This window comes from Vitis vinifera, chromosome 16 (genome assembly GCF_030704535.1).
Source record: "Vitis vinifera cultivar Pinot Noir 40024 chromosome 16, ASM3070453v1".
NCBI lineage: Eukaryota > Viridiplantae > Streptophyta > Magnoliopsida > Vitales > Vitaceae > Vitis > Vitis vinifera.
This window is the reverse complement of record NC_081820.1, coordinates 8,477,011-8,498,242: the sequence shown is the minus strand read 5'-3', so window position 1 is coordinate 8,498,242 and position 21,232 is coordinate 8,477,011. Positions and strand designations below refer to the sequence as shown.

At 40.4% G+C, this 21,232-nt stretch overlaps 1 non-coding gene across 1 annotated transcript; it reads left to right on the top strand.

Annotated features, from left to right (window-relative positions):
- The first annotated feature begins 18,157 nt into the window (after nucleotides 1–18,157).
- On the top strand, nucleotides 18,158–18,264 carry LOC132252737 (small nucleolar RNA R71). Its single transcript, XR_009464516.1, has one exon. It is a non-coding gene; the product is annotated as a small nucleolar RNA R71 (small nucleolar RNA).
- Nucleotides 18,265–21,232: the final 2,968 nt, after the last annotated feature.

Genomic DNA, 21,232 nt, shown 5'->3' with positions numbered 1-21,232 from the left:
TGCGTTCTTAGCCTATTGGAGGTTGATTAGTTTGCTAAGCTTTGAAAAGAACTAGGTTGAGGGGAGAGACTAGTTTGACATACTATATCCGGAAACTAATAAATAACACATAGATTTTTGTGGAAGAGTAAGGATTGGACCTTTAGGAGTGGAAATTATTTTGAAGCTTAAATTTGCATAATGCCTACTCTTTATGAATTGTGACTAGACAAATTATTTGATAGCTCCTATTGAAGTTTGAGTTTTATTTCTTTCATGTTCCATGTGAGAGTTTGATCAGTCATGCCACTTAAACATTTTTTGGAGTGATCAGCATGATTTTGTAAATTTATTACTTTTATTTTTATTTTTTTCTCTCATTCATTGCTAAGGGACTAGCAATATGTCGGTTGGGGGAAGTGATTGCTACTCAAAACATGCTATTTTTTAGCTTATAATTAGCTCTTTTAAACACCCTTGAGTAGTAATTATTACCTTTTAACTCAATTGGCATGTTAGGGATCCTTGCAATCGTTTCTAATCAAACTGTGTTAAGTTTTGGTGTTTTTGATAGCTTTTTGCTCACCAAAGCAATTTAAGAATGAGGGAGAGCTGTATATAGTTCATGGAAAAGCTTTTGGAAGCTCAAATTCATAAAGAAACCGAGCTTTGGAGCCTCATAGTCCTTTGCCTTAGTCGTTCAAAGTATGCAAGGAAAGAGCAATGGAGAGAGGAAAAACAGAGTGAAGAAAACAGAGGACAGCAGCTGCAGTCTTCCTTCGCACTTTTGGAGCACTTTCGAAAGTCCATTTTTTACATTCTATATACCATTTCAAAGCTCAGGAAATCAAGAATCCAACTCTTCAAACCTTGTACTATTTGGAGCTGAAATAAAGAAGATATGGCCTTCGGAAGACAACTCCATCAAGTTGAGGGACAATTTCGCACCTTGCGAAATTGGAACTCCAACGTGCGAAATTTAAAGTGGATGGCAGTTGTGCATTCGCTGTGAAGCCCAACATGCGAAAGTGATTTTGCAACTTGCGAACTTGGATCTCAACGTGCGAAAGTGGATTCTAAGTCGCGAAATCAACTTGCGAAAATTTTCGCAAGTCACCATGCAACGTGCGAAACTGGGATATTTGTGCACCGACTCTTTTTCTTCTGATATTTTGTGTCTAAATCTCCATTTCCTCCTTGTATTCAGCCACTCATGTAATTCCTTAGCTAGGAAGTATTCAAGGAAGGGTAAATTACCTTCCTATAAAAACACTCTCGGGAGCTTGTTCTAACGAGACGAACCTTTGTACATTTTTTAAAAGATGTAAAATACAGAGCCTTTGCTCTGCCTTACCTTCTCATTTTGATTGTTTTATTATTCTCTTTTTTCTTGGAAGCCAAACAACCTCTGAGGATGTTTTCCCAGAGGATGAGAGGCTAAACCTTTGGTTTCTTGGAGTGAAGGAAGCTAGGTGAAAAGTCCAGATGCAAAAAGTGGAAAACTCTCGTGCATTAAATACAGGTAGTTGGAGTTCATAAATGGCTTTTAAATCTAAAGTTTTTCTTTAAAACCCTTAGAATCACTTTGAATGGCCAATACATAATAAGCTTTAGGTCTCTGTGGATACTTATCGCTAGATCCACATCAGACCATTAGTTATCATGTACGAGCCATTGGAAAGTGGCTCAAGGTGAAGACCCATAGTGTCTAAAGCCATTGATGGAACTTGACTACCATTTCTATTGACTTTTTATGGATTAAATCTTCATTGTTAAACCTATACCGGTTCGGGAAACAGCCATCCTTTATGTTGTTGTCCCCAATACGAGGAGAAAAATCCGGAATTTCCCTCTTTGCATTCTGAACTTGATCCTAGCAACCTTTAGCTCCGGGAGACTTTCTTTCTTCCATTTTTTATCTAGTTCTATGTTAGTTTAGTTCCAAACACCACTTTCAAAACAAATTTTATTTTCTTTTAGACTTTAAGTTTTTGATAAAGGAAATCATCAGACTCAATTTCTAATCTTGAGTCTATCACTGGTAGAGTGAAAACCCATCCCAGAGTTCGACCCTAGAGCTGCTATACTATAGTAGTTTTGCTACACCAGTATAAGGTCATAGGATTTATAAATATTTTTGATAAAAATACCCAACTGGGCATGAATCAACTATGCAAGCAAGACATTGAACGAAGCTCAAAGGAACTACACAACCACAAAGAAAGAATTGTTAGCTGCAGTGTTTGCCTTAGACAAGTTTCGTGCTTATCTAGTAGGGTCTTTCATCATTGTTTTCACTGACCATTCATCCTTGAAGTATTTATTGACAAAGCAAGATGCAAACGCAAGGTTGATTAGATGGATTCTCTTACTACAAGAGTTCAATCTCCAAATCAGAGATAAGAAAGAAGTGGAGAATGTGGTAGCTGACCACCTTTCAAGGTTGGCTATAGCACATAATTCCCATGTTATACTTATTAATGATGACTTTCCAGAGGAATCACTTATGTTGCTAGGAAACACTCCTTGGTATGCTCATATTGCTAACTATCTAGTTATTGGTGAAGTTCCAAGTGAGTGGAAAGCATAAGATAGGAAACACTTCTTTGCAAATATTCATGTCTATTATTGGGAAGAACCTTTTCTTTTCAAGTATTATGCAGATCAAATAATAAGGAACTGTGTCCTTGAAGAAGAGCAGCAAGGAATCCTCAGTCATTGCCATGAGAGTGCATATGGAGGTCACTTTGCCTCTCAGAAAATAGCCACGAAGGTGTTGCAATCAGGTTTTAGTTGGCCATCACTCTTCAAATATGCCCACACCATGTGTAGGAGCTATGATAGATGCCAAAGGCTCGGGAAGCTAACACGAAGAAATCAAATGCCTATGAACCCCATTCTAATAGTTGATCTCTTTGATGTTTGGGGCATTGACTTCATGGGACCTTTCCCAATGTCTTTTGGTAATTCTTACATTTTGGTGGGGGTAGACTATGTTTCTAAATGGATTGAGGCAATCCCCTGTAAACACAATGATCACAAAGTAGTTCTCAAGTTTCTCAAAGAGAACATCTTCTCAAGGTTTGGGGTGCCCAAGGCCATAATCAGTGATGGGGGTACTCATTTTTGCAACAAACCTTTTGAAACCCTATTAGCCAAGTATAGGGTGAAGCATAAGGTAGCTACACCTTATCACCCTCAGACTTCCGGGCAAGTTGAGCTAGCAAACAGGGAAATTAAGAATATATTGATGAAGGTGGTGAACACGAGCAGAAGAGATTGGTCTGTTAAGCTCCATGATTCACTATGGGCATATAGAACAACTTACAAGACTATTCTTGGCATGTCTCCTTATCGCCTAGTCTATGGCAAAGCATGCCATCTCCATGTGGAAGTTGAATGTAATGCTTGGTGGGCAATCAAGAAGGTAAACATGGACTTGATCAGAGCCGGGGCAAAGAGGTGTTTAGACCTTAATGAGATGGAGGAATTAAGAAATGATGCCTACATCAATTCCAAAGTTGCAAAACAGAGGATGAAGAGGTGGCATGATCAATTAATCTCCAACAAAGAATTCTGGAAGGGACAAAGAGTCTTACTCTAGGCTCCATATCTTTCCTGGGAAGCTAAAGTCAAGGTGGATAAGCCCATTCATTATTCACCAAGTGCATCTCAATGGAGTAGTGGAACTACTGAATTCCAACAGCACAGACACTTTTAAAGTCAATGGCCATCGTCTCAAACCATTCATGGAGCCATTCAATCAAGATAAGGAGGAAGTCAACCTCCTTAAGCCACAGAAATCCTAATAAAAAAGGGTTGGATGGACTTGGTTTTGCCAAAGTCCATGTTTTTTGTTTAATTTTTGTTAATTTAAAAGCTTTATTAATTGTTTCAATTTCAATCTTAGTTTTAATTTATGTTATTTTGTTATAACTTAGACTTTTTGAATGATCAAATTTAGGAGGAATTGCAAATGAGGTGAAGGAAGGTCTCAGGGAACCAAAGGAGCTCAAAAGTAAGGAAATTCATTGGCCTACGAAAATTTTGCAGCCAAAATAGCTCCCCTGCGAAAAGGGGCTTCCTCTACGAAATTATTTCGCAGCCAAAGGTCCCCTCTGCAAAATTGAGGTCTTGCTGTGAAATAGGCCCCCCTCTACGAAACCATTTTTCAGCCTTAAGACCACCCTCTACGAAATTTTTCGCAGCTGCGAAACCCCTCTCAGGCACACGTGTGCCATTTCGCAGCCCAAATACTCATTTCGCAACTGCGAAACGAGCTATGAAACCCTCCAAAGTCTCATTTCGCAGCCCAAGCACCCTCTACGAAACACTCCCTTGGCACACGAGTGCCATTTCGCAGCCCACACTTAGATTTCACACATGCGAAATGGCCTGCAAAATATCCCCTAGGCTACGAAATCGCCCTCATGCTGCGAAATGAGCCTTCTCTTGCGAAAAGCTCAACCGTCACTTAAATTCCAATTTAAACCTTTAAATTGCTATATTCCATTTCGCACCGATCATTTGCTCTGCGAAAACCCCCCTCATTTGCGAAATTGAGCCAAACCACAGCACCATCTCCTAGGGGCTTCCAGAGGACCTCTGTCTGAAGCAAAGCCCCCCGCGCACCTCCGGCCACTCTTTCTCAAGTTTCTTCACATTGGTTGATTACTACTCAAAAAGTGCTATTTGATAGCTAGTAATTAACTCTTTTAAACACTTTTGAGTAGTAGTTATCATCTTTTAACCCAATTAACATATTAAGGACCCTTGCAATCAATTCTAATCAAATTGTGTTAAGTTTTGGTGTTTTGATAGCTTTTTTATCACCAAAGCAAGCAATCTGAGATTGAGGAGAGTTCTTTGGAATCCATGGCAAAGATGTCCGGACAGGGCGTCCGGACACACCATTGGAGAGCGGCGGAACGTGGGCTGTAGCAAGGCTTGCTCACTTTAGTCAATGATCCGGACAAACATATCCGGATAGGATATGCTATCATCCGGAGTGTGATGTTCACGAGTGCCGTGTGCTTCTCTTGGGGAATCCGGATGGAGTTGCGCCGGATAGCAGTGCGCGCTCCGTGTCATCAGGGGGAGGGGTCCCTACACCTAGTACACGCAGATGGTCCCCCTTGCGACGCGCAGATATCTCACTCCTGGAATTCTGTCCGGTCAGACATGTCCGGATCCTCTGATCGGATATTTCACATCCGGCACCTGACGCTGGATGGGAGAGGAGGCTTTTCAACTTCCCCGGTCAGACATATCCGGATCCTCTAATAGCGCTTACCCAGAGAGCATCCGCGGCCGACATTTCAGATTACCCGGATTTTTGCACAGTGCCGCAGTGTTCTCTTGAAGCTTCCCGATATGTGCGACCGACATTTTGAGATATTTTGCTTTAGATATTTGATGTCTAAATCCCCAAACTCTCCTTGTAATCCACCTGTCATAGGATTCCTTAGTCTTTAAGTAAGAACAAAGGGTGAATAACCTCTTATATATAGTTGTAATTTTCTTTACAAAGGACGATCTCTAGAGAGCTTGTTCTAAAAGGAACCTTTGTACAATTTTGCAAGAAATATATTTTACAGAGCACTTGCTATGTTTTTCATATATATTTTTATTTTCTCATTCTTTTTCTTACTAGCCAAACAAGCTCTGAGGAAGTTTCCTCAGAGAATGAGTGGCTAGGCTTTTAGTTCCTTGGAGCTAAGGTTGCTGGGAAAGGTTCCAATTGCAAGAATTTATAGCTTTGTGGTTTCAGCCATTAATGAAAAGAAAGTGTGATCCTTTAATGATTTCTATGTTTTTAGTTAACTTAAAACACCTTCAATTCACTTGAGCCAACACTTGGTAAGGCACGTGATCTCCGTCCATGGAGATGCACTTGTTTATCTCTTGCGAGCTTTAGGAAGTGACTTGGAGGTAGGATTTTCTAGAATTGCCAACACTTGATAAGCTTTTGGGCTCTAAGGAGACATCCATTAGTTATCTCTTGCGAGCTTGTGAAGGGAAATCCAAGGTTAAAGATCACCTTGAATGGCAAATGTTAGGTGAGAGGCACGAGCCATTGCAAGTTGCATCAGTGAGAGGGAATTAGAGCTGAAATCCATTTAAAGGTTACATCTGTACAACACCGGTTAGAGAATTGACTATATGTTAATTCTCTAATGCGAGGAAATGAACCAAATGACCGGAGCTCTGTTTTTGCATAAGAAACCTCCCCTGTGAACCCAAACCTCCAAGGAATGTTTTTCTTCATAAATAATTTCTATTATTTTCTTTTTAGTTAGCTTGAAACAAAACCTCATTTTACCAAAGTTTATGTTTTATTTCTTAAGTTAACCTTGAAATGAAAAATGATTCGTGCCCAGTCGGGTGTTTTAATAAAAAATATTTATAAATCCTATGACCTCATACTAGCGTAGCAAAGCTACTATAGTATAACAGCTCTAGGGTCGAACTCTGGGATGGGTTTTCATTCTATCAGTGATATACTCAAGATTAGAAATTGAATCTGATGATTTCCTTTGTCAAAAACTTAAAGTTTAAAAGAAAAGAAAATTTGTTTTGAAAGTGGTGTTTGGAACTAAACTAATATAGAACTAGGTAAAAATGGAAGAAAGAAAGTCTCCCGGAGCTAAAGGTTGCTAGGATCAAGTTCAGAATGCAAAGTGGATGATTCCGTGAAAATCCAGTCGGGTCATTTAAGAAAAAACATTTATAAAACCTATGACCTCATACTAGCATAGCAAAGCTACTATAGCATAGTGGCTCTAGGGTTGAACTCTGGGATGGGTTTTCATTCTACCAGTGATATACTCGAGATTAGAAATTGAATTTAATGATTTCCTTTATCAAAAACTTAAAGTTTAAAAGAAAATAAAATTTGTTTTGACAGGTGTTTGAAACTAAACTAACATAAAACTAAGTAAAATTGGAAGAAAGAAAGTTTCCCGGAGCTAAGGGTTGCTAGGATCAAGTTCAAAATGCAAAGTGGGAAATTCCGGATTTTTCTTCTCGCATTAGGGACAACAACATAAAGGATGGTTGTTTCCCGAACCGGTATAGGTTTAACAATGAAGATTTAATCCATAAAAATTCAATAGAAATGGTAGTCAAGTTCCATTAATGGCTTTAGACACTGTGGGTCTTCACCTTGAGTCACTTTCCAATGGCTCGTACATGATAACTAATGGACTGATATGGATCTAACAATAAGCATCCACAGAGACCTAAAGCTTACCATGTATTGGCCATTCAAAATGATTTTAAGGGATTTAAAGCAAAACTTTAGATTTAAAAGCCATTTATGAACTCCAACTACCTGTATTTAACGCACGATAGTTTTCCACTTTAGAATCTGGACTTTTCACCTAGCTTCCTTCACTCAAAGAAACTAAAAGTTCCTCTGGGAAAACATCCTCAGAGGTTGTTTGGCTTCCAAGAAAAAGAAAATAGTAGAGAGAAAAGGAAAACGAGAGAGCTCTGTATTTCACTAAGTGTAAAATGTAACACACGTTCGAGAGATGATTTCCACCCCTCTTATAGTCTTTACAAAAGCAAAGCTTGTGATTGGTTAGTTACAAGGATAAGAAAGGAAATTACATCAAAAAATACATAAGAAAAGATCTAAAGTGGAGTCGGCAAAAACAGAGGAGAATTCGCACCACGCATGGGCTGGTACGAATTTGGAAGGTGTTGTGCGAATTTCGCACAAGCCTGGAGTAGTTGTCTTTCGAAGGCCATATCTTCCTCATTTCAGCTCCAAATCATACACGGTTTGAAGCATTGGATTTTTGACTTCCTGAGCTTTGAAATGGTATATAGCATGTAGAAACTAGACTTCGGAAAGTGCTCCAAAAGTGAGAAGGAAGACTGTAGCTGCTGTCCTCTGTTTTCTTCACTTGGCTTGTTTTTCCTCTTTGCTTTACTCCTTTACTTGGCTTGTCTTAATGATCCAAAAAGCTGTCAACATACTAAAACTAGCCACAAATATGATTAGAAGTCATTGCTAGGTCCTTAACATGCCAATTGGAATAAAGATGGAGAACTACTACATAAAAGTGCTTAAAACATAATGAATTAAAGGTGCAAAATATCACTTTTTAGGTAGTAATCAGTGGGAAATTCCAGATTTTTCTCCTCGTATTGGGGACAACAACATAAAGGATGGTTGTTTCCCAAACCGGTATAGGTTTAACAATGAAGATTTAATCCATAAAAAGTCAATAGAAATGGTAGTCAAGTTCCATTAATGGCTTTAGACACTATGGGTCTTCACCTTGAGTCACTTTCCAATGGCTCATACATGATAACTAATGGTCTGATGTGGATCTAGCAATAAGTACCCACAGAGACCTAAAGCTTAACATGTATTGGCCATTCAAAGTGATTCTAAGGGATTTAAAGCAAAACTTTAGATTTAAAAGCCATTTATGAACTCCAACTACCTGTATTTAATGCACGAGAGTTTTCCACTTTAGCATCTGGACTTTTCACCTAGATTTCTTCACTCCAAGAAACCAAAAGTTTAGCCTCTCATCCTCTGGGAAAACATCCTTAGAGGTTGTTTGGCTTCCAAGAAAAAGAAAATAGTAGAGAGAAAAGGAAAGCAAAGAGAGCCCTGTATTTTACTAAGTGTAAAACATAACATATGTTCGTGTCTCGAGAGATGATTTCCACCCCTCTTATAGTCTTTACAAGATCAAAGCCTGTGATTGGCTAATTACAGGGATAAGAAAGGAATTTTCATCAAAAAAATATAAAAGAAAAGATCTCATGTGGAGTCGGCAGAACAGAGGAGATTTTGCACCAAAGATGCATGAGCTAGTGCGAAATTCGCACTTGCATGGCTGGTGTGCGAAATTCGCACTTGCTTGGGCTGTTGTGCGAAATTCGCACTTGCTTGAGCTACTGTGCGAAATTCGCACTTGCTTGAGCTACTGTGCGAAATTCGCACTTGCTTGATGCAGTTGTCTTCCGAAGGCCATATCTTCCTCATTTCAGCTCCAAATCGTACACGATTTGAAGCGTTGGATTCTTGACTTCCTGAGCTTTGAAATGGTATATATCATATAGAAAATAGACTTCGGAAAGTGCTCCAAGAGTGTGAAGGAAGACTGCAGCTGCTGTCCTCTATTTTCTTCACTTTGTTTTCCTCTTTGCTTCTCTCCTTTACTTGGCTTGTCTTAATGATCCAAAAAGCTGTCAAAACACTAAAACTAGCCACAAATATGATTAGAAGTATTGCTAGGTCCTTAACATGCCAATTGGAATAAAAATGGAGAACTACTACACAAAAGTGCTTAAAACATAATGAATTAAAAACGCAAAATAGCACTTTTTGGGTAGTAATCACTCCCCCCAACTGACATATTGCTAGTCCCTGAGCAATGAAGGAGAGAAAAATAAAGAAAAATAGATAATATAATAATTTACAAAATCATGTTGATCACTCCAAAAAATAATCAAGTGGCATGATTGGATCAAACTCTCACATGGCAAGTCAAGGATATAAAACTCAATCATCAACAAGAGTCATCAAATAACTTACCTATCACAACATATAAAGAGTGGGCATTATGCAAATTTGAGTATCAAAATAATTTCCACTCCCAAAGGACCAACTCTTAATTTTCCATAAAAATCTAAGTGTTAAGGTGCTTAGTTTCCAGTTATAGTATGTCAAACTACATTCTCCCCCCAACTAAGGTTTTTCTCTAACTTTAGCAACTCTAACCCCCATATAAAAGGCTAAGAACGCACCCTTCTTTTTTTTTTTTTTTTTTTTTACTCTCCACCCATCCACCCATGTAATGAGCAGTGAGGTCGGTGACTCCCAACCAATAAAGGCTTAGGGCACCAAGCTTCAAAGATTTTCACCATATACCCCTCGGACCTTGCTCGGGTTTCAAAGAAATTGAAGCAAATTTTTCATAAGACACATTGGCCTTTTATAAGGTGTCCCAACACTAATAGAATGAGGTCAAAGGCACCAAGTCAAAAATTTCCTAAGTTTAGGGGGGTGAGAAAGTTTTCCATCTTATAACTGGAATCTAATGTGTTCAGTGTGTGAAAAGATTAGAGTGGAAGACTTAAGATTGAAATCAAAAGGAGCTTCAACAATTTATCAACTTTAATAAGCATAATACAAACTCTGAGACTATGGCAATAAGAATTTAATTTCTCCCATTTACTTTTGAGAATTTATCTTTGAGAAAACAAAGAGAGTTTGCAAAAAAATTGTTAGCAAAATAACTTAACCAAAAATTCAACAAATTACTTCCTCAACTCTCTCCCCAACTAGGATGAACATTGTCCCCAATGTTCTAAAAGCAAGTGATAATAAAAGGGAGGAAGTGATACTTCCTGATAGTAAGGGACTCTGAATGAACAGGAGAAACCACATGTTGCAAAAGAAAAAGAAATGATAAGAGTGATGAGTAGAGGAAATAAAAAGGAATAGCTAAAATACACAAAAAAGGAAGATGTCTATATAAACTGAGAGAGTACAATATACAAGATAAACATGGAATACATCCAATGTCAGTATATCACATCCAAAATATATATGACATCCAAAAACATAGAATATAGATACAAAATAAAAACAAAAAAAGAAGAGGAGTGATCGTATGATCAAGTAGTAGGCTCTTCTGATGGATAGGAGGGGTCCTCCGCTGCAACTGTGGAAGGTACCGCTACAGGTGTAGCATCATCAGCTGGAGCAAAATCATCAGCTGGAGCAGAAGGCTCTGAGGGCGCAGGAGCAACAGGTGGAGCTGGTGGCAAAAAACGAGGTGCTGCTAAATCTCACGGAGAATGAGAGTCTGCTGGTCCTACCGAAGCTGGAAGTGGTCCATCCGCTCCATAATAGTCGTCTAAGTAGTGGTCAGAGTCTAGAAAGAAGCGAGCAAGTCACGATACTCTGAACCAAGGATAGTAATAGGTGGCTCTGAGGTAGGAGGAACAGCAGGTGGGGTGTCAGACGATGCTGCCTCTGGTACGGGCTCTGAGGGAACTGAAGTAGACGGAGCAGATATAGATGGTAAAGGTTGTGGAGGGACTTCCCTTGGCTCAAGAAGTTCTGGGGAATGCTGATGGAGCCATACCTGATTCCATTGGTCAAGAGAGAAGCTCTCTGGACAATGGCGGCGGGGCTAAGAATGAGGGTCTGCAGGGAACCCATATGCGCCAGAACATGGCATAGCAGCCGAGGGAAAAGTAAAAGAATGGTGTCTGCCCTCGTAAGACGCCGCTTATGCACCTTCTCCTCAAAATGGAGGAGGGCGGCCATAATCAAATGATGGGGGCCAAAGTAGTAGCCCTCAGAGATACGGAATAACGCCTCTAGAATGGCCCCTCGCCTCTACACTCTATGCTGAAGAGGAAAAAGATTGTTGCGAAACACCACATCAACTAGGAGCATCCCAGGGGGAAGCTCCTTCCTCATAATGATCCTCTCTGAAGATGTCCCTCGAGATAGTATACGAACCATGTCCCACTCAGAAAGTGGGGCCCAACGTCTAAATGCAGCGGGATCTGCTGGTGCATAAGGGATATGGAAAGCCTCGGCAATCTGTCTAGCCACCAAAATACCCTAGCGTCCATCAATGGTAAAAAGGATCGAGGCTGGTACCGGGACGCCACGAGTAGTCATAGACTGGTAAAAGTCTAAAGCTACTCGAGGATAAAAGAACTGTGGCGGAGTCATAAAGGGTACAAGATGGTACCTCTCAAGTAGGCGGTATGAATCCCCCAACTCAGGCTGCTGTCGCAAAATAGAGTGATCAAAATATGCCTCGACATGGAATGCTCTCGATCAGCAATCGGAGTTGCCCTCAATGGGCGAGCTGGCGAGGATAGGGCGCCTGGTGGGAGGAGGCTGAGACTGTGAATCTCGAGGTGCTCTGGAGGACTCTCCTAGCTCTGAAGTCTTGGCCTTCTTTATAGGAGGACTCCTAGGTGGAATATGAGTAGGGGCCACAGGCGTGGCAGTTGCTCTCCTCGTATGGTATCTGCGTTGAGGGACAGAATCAGGTAAATGTGGGGGTGCATCTATTGGGGCCCACATAGGGGCAGCTCTCTGATTGCTCTAGGGAGCTGAGGCATAGCCTCCTCGGGTCTTAGGCATAATAGAGCAAAGAAATGAGGCTCAGAGGCTTGGGATTTAAGGAGGGTGGGGATGAAGAACCTCAAAATTTTACACAAGGGAAGGGTGGTGCAAATTTCGCACAAGGGAAATGTGTTGTGCGAATTTCGCACAATGCACTATTCACCCGTGCAATTGCGAAATTGTGGTGGTTTCAAATGGCAACAATTCTTGGTTTTTGAGGGTGGGAAATGCTGGCTGAGGTAGGAAAGGAGTTTTTCATGGTGGCTAAGCTTGGAAATGGGAGCTTTACAAGAAGAGAATGAGAGATTTTGAAGCTCCCATAGCCGGCGGCAATGGGTTTCTTATGAAGAAACCGTGGCTTTGAAATCTATGCTTGAGGTTTTGATTTTGAAAAATCAAGGTTGGGTTGGGTTTAGGGATGAATTTGGAGTGTTAAGTGAATAAATGAAGGGTTTTTGATGGTGGAAGGAGGAGAAAAAGTTGAAAATGGAAGGTGCGGACTGTTGTGAATAGTGTTGGTCGCGGCTATGGAATGAAGCTCTTGAGATGGGCTGCCATGGTGGGGTTGAGGATGGGGGATGATGAAGGAGAGGACCTTGTGGATGGAAAGGGGTGATCGGAAGAGAGGTGTTGAGAGAATTGAAGAAGAACAAGCTTAGAATTGAAGAAGAGAAAATGGCTTTTAAAGAGAAATGCGAATTTTGCACAAGGAATAGTGAAGTACGAAATTTTCGCATTCCTGTGGTTCTCCAAGACAGAGAGCATGCTTTTTTTTTTTTTAAATAGTCATAAAGGCAACTTCGCACAAGGTTTGCATTCCTGTGCCTTTTCGCACTGAGATTTTGGGTAGGGACCGAGAACATGCTTTTGAAAATTGGTCATAAAAGCGAATTCGCACAAGGGGGATGTGTTGTGCGAATTTCGCACCAGAGGATTGGGTGGTGCGAATTTTGCTGTGTCTTGGCTATTCTCCCCTATTTTCCCTTGTTTTCATTCTTCAAGCTTTCCTACCTACATGTTAACACAAAAACCAATTTAAACCACATTAGAATGAACTTAAGGGCAAAAATAAAAATCAAAACATGCATATACAAAAGAAAAAGGAACAAAAAGAGGATGAACTTTTTAGTCTTTGAAGAGACTAAGTTCAACCATGAACTGAGTGTTTTCATGTTAGAGGTGGATCAAGGAGGATGAATTCCTCCTTGTCTCGGGAAAATGACTCCATATAGGGCTTGAGACGATGCCCATTCACTTTGAAAGTTCGAGTGCTATTGAAGTTGAGTAGTTCCACTACTCCATTTGATTGCACGTCATGAATTATGAAAGGACCCGTCCACCTTGATTTCAATTTTCCCGGAAAAAGATGAAGCTTAAAGTCATAAAGCAAGACTCTTTGCCCCTTGGCAAAATTCTTCTGATTTACAAACTGATCATGCCATTTCTTCAACCTCTCTTTTGCAATTTTTGAATTGAGGTAAGCATCATTCCTCATTTCCTCCAATTCGTTCAAATCCAAACATCTCTTCAACTCGGCTCTTGTCAAATCCATGTTGAGCTTCTTGATTGCCCACCATGCTTTATATTCGACCTCTATTGGAAGATGGCACGCTTTGCCATAAACAAGGCGATAAGGAGACATTCCAATAATGGTCTTGTAAGCGGTCCTATAAGCCCATAATGAATCCAGGAGCTTAATAGACCAATCCTTTCTATTCACATTTACCACCTTCATCAGTATATTCTTGATTTCCCGGTTGGCTAACTCAACTTGGCCACTTTTTTTAGGGTGAAAAGGTGTAGCTACCTTGTGCTTGACCCCATTGGCTAGAAGAGTCTCAAAAGGCTTATTGCAAAAGTGGGTTCCTCCATCACTGATAATGGCCTTAGGCACTCCAAATCTTGAAAAGATGTTCTCCTTGAGGAATTTAAGAACCACCTTATGATCATTGCTCCTACATGGGATTGCTTCTACCCACTTAGAGACATAATCCACTCCCACCAAAATGTAGGAGTGTCCAAACTACATTGAAAATGGTCCCATGAAGTCTATCCCCCAAACATCAAAGACATCCACTATCAAAATGGGGTTCAAGGGCATCATATTTCGGCGTGTTAGCTTCCCAAGCCTTTGACACCAATCACATCCCTTGCACATAGTGTGGGCGTCCTTGAAAAGAGAGGGCCACCAAAAACCTGATTGGATCACTTTCATAGTTGTTTTCTAGGAAGCAAAATGACCTCCACATGCACTATCATAACAATGGGATAGAATTCCTGATTGCTCTTGTTCAGGAACACATTTCCTTATGATTTGATCGCACAATATTTGAAGAGAAAAGGCTCCTCCCAATAATAGGCATGGATCTTAGCAAAGAAATGCCTCTTGTCTTGGGCACTCCACTCACTTGAAACTTCTCCAGTAACCAAGTAATTTGCAATGTGAGAATACCATGGAGCTACCTCTATTGACATGAGAGACTCCTCAGGGAAGTCATCATTGATAGGTAGACCATGTGAGTCATGTGCTATCACAAGTCTTGACAAGTGGTCAGCTACCACATTTTCTACTCCCTTTTTATCCCGGATTTGGAGATTGAATTCTTGAAGCAAAAAGATCCATCTTATCAATCTTGCCTTGGCATCTTACTTGGTTAGCAAGTACTTCAAAGCGGAATGGTCAGTGAACACCACTATAGAGGACCCTACCAAATAGGCACGAAACTTATCCAAGGCAAAAACTACTGCCAACAACTCTTTCTCAGTAGTTGTGTAGTTCCTTTGAGCCTCATTCAAAGTTTTGCTTGCATAATAAATCACATAGGGCTTTCCATTTTCTCTTTGCCCCAAAACAGCCCCCATAGCAAGATCACTTGCATCACACATTACCTCAGAAGGTAATTCCAATTTGGGGCTCTCACTATTGGTGCAATTGTGAGGAATTGCTTTAGTTCCTCAAAACTCTTCTGACATTTCTCATCCCACACAAACTTGGCATCCTTTACCAAGAGTTCACAAAGAGGTTTTGAGATTTTTGAGAAATCCTTAATGAACCTCCTATAGAACCCGGCATGTCCTAGGAATTGCCTAATTCCTTTAACATTTGTGGGAGGTGGTAACTTAACAATTAGCTCCACATTTGCCTTATCTAACTCAATGCCATTCTTGGAGATTATATGTCCTAAGACAATTCCTTGTTGTACCATAAAATGGCACTTCTCCCAATTTAGCACTAGGTCTTTCTCAATACATCTTTGGAGAACAACTTCTAAATGCAACAAACACTCCTGATAAGAACCTCCATACACAGTAATGTCATCCATGAAGACATCCATGATGCGCTCCACCATATCACTAAAGATGCTTAGCATACATCTTCGGAAAGTTGCAAGTGCATTACATAGACCAAAGGGCATCCTCCTATAGGTAAAAGTACCAAAGGGGCAAGTGAAGGTTGTCTTTTCTTGATCTTCCAAATCAATCTCTATTTGGAAGTACCTCGAGTAACCATCCAAAAAACAGTAGAAAGGATGCCCTGAGACTCTCTCAAGGACTTGGTCCATGAAAGGCAATGGGAAATGGTCCTTCTTAGTCACTGAATTCAACCTCCTGTAGTCTATACACACCCTCCATCCTGAGGTAGGACGTGTAAAGACTTCCTCCCCTTTCTCATTTTGGATCACAGTAATTCCAGATTTCTTTGGGACTACTTGGGTTGGGCTCACCCACAAGCTATCTGAAATGGGAAATGTGATCCCTGCTTGAAGTAGCTTCAGAACTTCACCCCTTACCACTTCTTGTATGTGAGGATTCAACCTCCTCTGGGGCTGCCTCACTGGTTTTGCATCTTCCTCCATGTAGATATGGTGGGTGCACACCAAAGGGCTAATCCCTTTCAGATCAGAAATTTGCCATCCAATGGCTTTCTTGCATTTTCTGAGGACTCCCAAAAGACTATCCTCTTGATCACTTGTGAGAGTTGAATAAATCACCACTGGACATTTCTCATCTTCCTCCAAATATGCATACTTCAAATCAACAGGAAGTGGCTTCAAAACAAGCTTTGGAGGGTCCTCCGTAGCTGCTCCTTGTGAGTCCTCCTTATTGAACAGTGGTAAGATCTCTTCCCGTCTCCTCCAAGGAGACATGATGGCTAGCACATCAGAGGGTTCAGGTAACCCTTCTTCAAGCACTTCAAGGCTTTCATTCAGGCTCTCTTCTAAATTCTTGTCACAATGCTCTTCAACCAAAGTGTTGATCAAGCACACTTCCTCCAATCCTTCCTCCTCTTCTGGGTGAAGATGCCTCTTGCATAGGTGGAATATGTTTAATTCCAAGGTCATGTTTCCAAATGTGAGCTGCATCACCCCATTCCTACAATTGATGATGGCATTGGAGGTAGCTAGGAAAGGTCTCCCAAGGATGATTGGCACATAATTTGCTTCCTTAATAGTGGGATCAGTATCAAGCACAACAAAATCCACAGGATAGTAGAATTTGTCCACTTGAACTAGAACATCCTCTATCACCCCCCTTGGGATTTTGACTGACCTATCAGCTAAGGAGAGAGTGATGGTTGTGGGCTTCAATCCTCCAAGTCCCAGTTGCTTATACACAGAGTATGGGAGCAAATTCACACTTGCCCCCAAGTCTAGTAAAGTCTTCTCCACATGTGTCCCTCCAATGTTGACTGAAATGGTGGGACATCCCGGATCTTTGTACTTAACTGGAGACTTACTGTGAATGATGGCACTTACTTGCTCAGTGAGGAATGCCTTCTTTGTCACATGTAACCCTCTCTTGACCGTGCACAAGTCCTTTAAAAATTTTACATATGTGGGGACTTGCTTGATCATATCAAGTAAGGGTATATTCACCTTCACTTGTCTCAAAACTTCAAGAATTTATGATGAATTCTTGATTCCCTTCTTTCCATGTAAAGCTTGAGGAAAAGGGGGAGGCATATGTTTCTTCATCATATCCTCTTTAATCACTATCCTTGGCTCTTCTTCAATGCTTGATTTGGATGCATTTTTCTTCCCACTCCTCTCTTCTTGGTTATTGCTCTCTTTAACCAAGGTTCTCTTTGACATGAGTTTTTCATCTTGCTTCACCTTAGGCAAGGGTTGATCAACCTCCTTCCCACACTTTAAGGTGATCACAGCTTTGACCTCCCTCAACTTTGAAGACTCCCCATCTTGGGTTTCAACTTCATGAACACCCTTCGGATTTTGGCTTGGTTGAGAGGGAAACTTTCCTTTCTCATTCACTGTGTTGAGGTTGGTAAGCCTAGAGATGGAGTATTAAATATTATCTATCTTCTGAGATAGATCATTTTGCATCCCATCCATTCTCTTAATTTGAGAACTCTCAATATTTTCAATCTTTTGGTGCAATTGGGAGTTGATTGCCTTTTGTTCACCCACAAAGTCACCCATGACTTTACTTAGGTTCACAATGGCTTGTTCCACTGAAGAGGTTTGTTGAGGTGCTTGGGTTTGGGCTTGTGGTTGGTATAGAGGTGGCCTTGGTTTCCAAGAAAAATTTGGATGATTTCTCTAACTTGAATTATAGGTGTTTCCATAAGGTGCATTGTTGTTAGGCCTAAATTGCCCCACAACATTGGCTTGATCACCTAACGTCTCCCTCATAGCTGGGATGGTTGGGCACTCATCTACCACATGATCACATGATTGGCAAATGGTGCATGGCATGACATGGGCTTGTGTCTCGGAAATGGCTTGGAGTTCATGCATTTTTTTCAACTCAAGTTCTTCCAACCTCCTTGCCATTGTTGCCACCTTAGCTTTCATGTCCATGTCTTCACTTAACATGTACATTCCACCCTTTGGATTTACAGGAGCTTTTGTCCTTCCCATTTCCCTTGAGTTGGGCTCATCCCATCCTCTTGATACCTCAGATACATAACTTAAAAAGTCCATGGCTTCTTCTGGATTCTTACTCATAAAATCTCCCCCACACATGGTTTCAAGAATTTGCTTCATGGAGGAAGACATCCCATCATAAAAATAGCTCACCAAGAGCCATGTATCAAAGCCATGATGAGGACAAGCATTGATGGCCTCCATATACCTTTCCCAACATTCATAGAACTTCTCATTTTCTTTCGCAGAAAAGTTTGAGATTTGTCTCTTCAACCCATTGGTCCTATGGGTGGGGAAAAATTTCTTCAAAAATTCGGCCTGAAGATCAACCTAATTCCTTATGCTCCTTGGCCTTAAGGAGTTAAGCCATATTTTTGCCTTGTCCTTCAAAGTAAAAGGGAATAGCTTGAGTCTCATCAAGTCTATTGAAGCTCCTCCCTCTCTAAAAGTATTGCACACCTCCTCAAACTCCTTGATGTGGGCATATGGGTTCTCACTCTCCATTCCATGGAAATTTGGTAGGAGGGGCACTATATGGGGCCTTATAATGAGCTGCTCAAGAGGAGGTACGATGCATGAGGGTGCACACATCCTTGGTGGGTGCATCCTATCCCTCATGGATAGATATGCATTTGGATTACCCCCTTGATCATGTTGAGAATTCTGATCCTCTTGTGGAGGGTCCATGATGTTTACACAGATATCCAACTCTTTGTCTTGAGGATTCTCTATCCTTACTAGTCTTCCCTCTTGGTCCCGAATCCAATAGGGCATGCTCAAGTTACTACTTACCTGAAAACAAAACAAAGACAACAAAAACAAAAGAAAGCTAGAAGAAAGTTAAGGTTAGAAAGAAAATGAAAATAAACTTAACAAAAGGAATTCTACAATTAAAAGAAGGGAAATGAAGTTAGTGAAAAAGGAATTCACCAAACTTGTGATGGAAATCACAAGTAGCCTCTAAAAAGTTGTATCACTGTATCGTGGCACCATCCCCGGTAACGGCGCCATTTTGATTCATGCCCAGTCGGGTGTTTTAATAAAAAATATATATAAATCCTATGACCTCATACTAGCGTAGCAAAGCTACTATAGTATAGCAGCTCTAGGGTCAAACTCTGGGATGGGTTTTCATTCTACCAGTGATATACTCAAGATTAGAAATTGAATCTGATGATTTCCTTTGTCAAAAACTTAAAGTTTAAAAGAAAATAAAATTTGTTTTGAAAGTGGTGTTTGAAACTAAACTAATATAGAACTAGGTAAAAATGGAAAAAAGAAAGTCTCCCGGAGCTAAAGGTTGCGAGGATCAAGTTCAGAATGCAAAGTAGGAAATTCCGAATTTTTCTCCTCGTATTGGGGACAACAACATAAAGGATGGTTGTTTCCCAAACCGGTATAGGTTTAACAATGAAGATTTAATCCATAAAAAGTCAATAGAAATGGTAGTCAAGTTCCATTAATGGCTTTAGACACTATGGGTCTTCACCTTGAGTCACTTTCCAATGGCTCGTACATGATAACTAATGGTCTGATGTGGATCTAGCAATAAGTATCCACAGAGACCTAAAGCTTAACATGTATTGGCCATTCAAAGTGATTCTAAAGGATTTAAAACAAAACTTTAGATTTAAAAGCCATTTATGAACTCCAACTACCTGTATTTAATGCACGAGAGTTTTCCACTTTAGCATCTGGACCTTTCACCTAGCTTCCTTCAATCTAAGAAACCAAAAGTTTAGCCTCTCATCCTCTGGGAAAACATCCTCAGAGGTTATTTGGCTTCCAAGAAAAAGAAAATAGTAGAAAGAAAAGGAAAGCAAAGAGAGCCCTGTATTTTACTAAGTGTAAAACATAACATATGTTCGTGTCTCGAGAGATGATTTCCACCCCTCTTATAGTCTTTACAAAAGCAAAGCCTGTGATTGGCTAATTACAGGGATAAGAAAGGAATTTTCATCAAAAAAATACAAAAGAAAAGATCTCATGTGGAGTCGGCAGAACAGAGGAGATTTCACACCAAAGACACATGAGCTGGTGCAAAATTCGCACTTGCATGGCTGGTGTGCGAAATTCGCACTTGCTTGGGCTGCTGTGCGAAATTCGCACTTGCTCGAGCTGCTGTGCGAAATTCGCACTTGCTTGATGCAGTTGTCTTCCGAAGGCCATATCTTCCTCATTTCAGCCCCAAATCGTACAAGATTTGAAGCGTTGGATTCTTGACTTCCAAAGCTTTGAAATGGTATATAGCATGTAGAAAATGGACTTCGGAAAGTGCTCCAAAAGTGCAAAGGAAGACTGAAGCTGCTGTCCTCTATTTTCTTCACTTTGTTTTCCTCTTTGCTTCTCTCCTTTACTTGGCTTGTCTTAATGATCCAAAAAGCTGTCAAAACACTAAAACTAGCCACAAATATGATTAGAAGTCATTGCTAGGTCCTTAACATGCCAATTGGAATAAAAATGGAGAACTACTACACAAAAGTGCTTAAAACATAATGAATTAAAAGCGCAAAATAGCACTTTTTGGGTAGTAATAATAAAAGCACCAATTTACCTTTGAATTAGTATCAGTTGTGAGTTGAAAACCCTTCCCATAGAACGATCCTAGAGCCACTATGCTATATTAGCTAAGCTATCCTAATGCATGGTGATATAGGTTATAAATTTTGTTGATTACTCTCTCAATCAAAGAGCACCAGCTGGACATGAATCAGCTGAGACACCAATTGGGAACGAATCAAATGGCGCCATTGCCGGGGAAGGTGCCAACTTCATAGTGATATTATTTCAGTGTACTTGTGGTTTTCATCACAAATTTGGTGAGTTTTCTGTCATTTTACTAACTCTTTTAGTTTTTTTTGTTTTACTCGTTTATAGTCTAGCATAGCTTTTAATTTAGTTTTAGTTAATCGAACTCTTTTTGGTAGCTTTGTTTTTGTTTTTTCTTTTTTTTTTATTTACAGTTGATACTAGTTGTGTATGCCAAAGTGGATACGAGATAGTGGAGGAAGGCTTGTTAAACTTGAAACACCTCATAACAAGGAGTTGGAATTGAGTTTGAACATCATGGAAACTACACCTGAGGATCAGCATAGTCACCATGGTCATCAGGACAATCCCAATGAATTCAGATCAATGAGGGACCGCATGCATCCACCTCGTATGAGTGCACCATCATGTATAGTGCCCCCTACAAAGTAGCTAGTGATCAGACCCCATATTGTGCCACTTCTACCAACTTTCC